The sequence below is a fragment of the Tupaia chinensis genome, unplaced genomic scaffold, assembly GCF_000334495.1.
Source record: "Tupaia chinensis unplaced genomic scaffold, TupChi_1.0 Scaffold000498_1, whole genome shotgun sequence".
Taxonomy (NCBI): domain Eukaryota; kingdom Metazoa; phylum Chordata; class Mammalia; order Scandentia; family Tupaiidae; genus Tupaia; species Tupaia belangeri.
In genome coordinates, this window is record NW_006160010.1 from 537087 (window position 1) to 537912 (window position 826).

General features: G+C 42.6%; 1 non-coding gene across 1 annotated transcript; it reads right to left on the reverse strand.

Annotated features, from left to right (window-relative positions):
- Positions 1–407: 407 nt before the first annotated feature.
- On the reverse strand, positions 408–508 carry LOC114009250 (small nucleolar RNA U13). Its single transcript, XR_003550699.1, has one exon. It is a non-coding gene; the product is annotated as a small nucleolar RNA U13 (small nucleolar RNA).
- Between the last annotated feature and the right edge of the window lie 318 nt (positions 509–826).

Genomic DNA, 826 nt, shown 5'->3' on the forward strand with positions numbered 1-826 from the left:
TAGTAAAGCCTGAGTTTCTTTGACCCTCTCATAACTTTCATAGTGTTAGTTCACCTTTACTGATCATTCTCCCACTTAAATCACCCCAGTGATGTGAAAAAACACACCAGATGCCTATGTGTATGTGCCCAAAATCCCAACAGGATGGAGAAATGGAGGAGAAGGGATTGCAGCATAGCCATGCCCCATAAAGGAGGAAAGGGTGCTTTCTCAGTCTCTCTCTCTCTCTCCTTCTCTCTCTCTCTCTCTCTCTCTGTCTCTGTTTGGTAAGCACACATGCTCTCTGGCAATTTTAAAAAATTAAAATCTAAGCTTCCTTATTTGGGACAGACATTCTATGCTTGGTTGGTTGCTTGGTTGGTTGATTTTTGTTGATGGGTGAAGAAAAAGTTCTACATTTTTTTTCAGGTCAGACCAGTACTGTGCCAATATTCTAACAAGGTTCAAGGGAGGCATATTTCATGCAACAGTGAAACCCAATCCTTGCATTTATGACCCACAGAAGGATCCATTTCTTTATTTTTTTATACTTCTGTTTGTGCTACCAGATTGTTTTACTAGCATTTACTCTTTTTCTTTTTCTTTCTTTTTTTTTTTTTTTTGGAGAGGTTTTTGCTATAAGGCACGTGCACTCACCAGAAAGACAGAGAGACAGAGAGACAGAAAGTGAGAAATCACCACCACCACCACCACCCCTCCAGGAGGATGGCCACACCACGCAATCCCTTCTCCTCCATTCTCCTCTCGAGATCTTGGGCACACACGCACATGCACCCGGCATGAGTTCAAGCCACTGGGTCCAGGATTCAAACCACAGTCAACTATG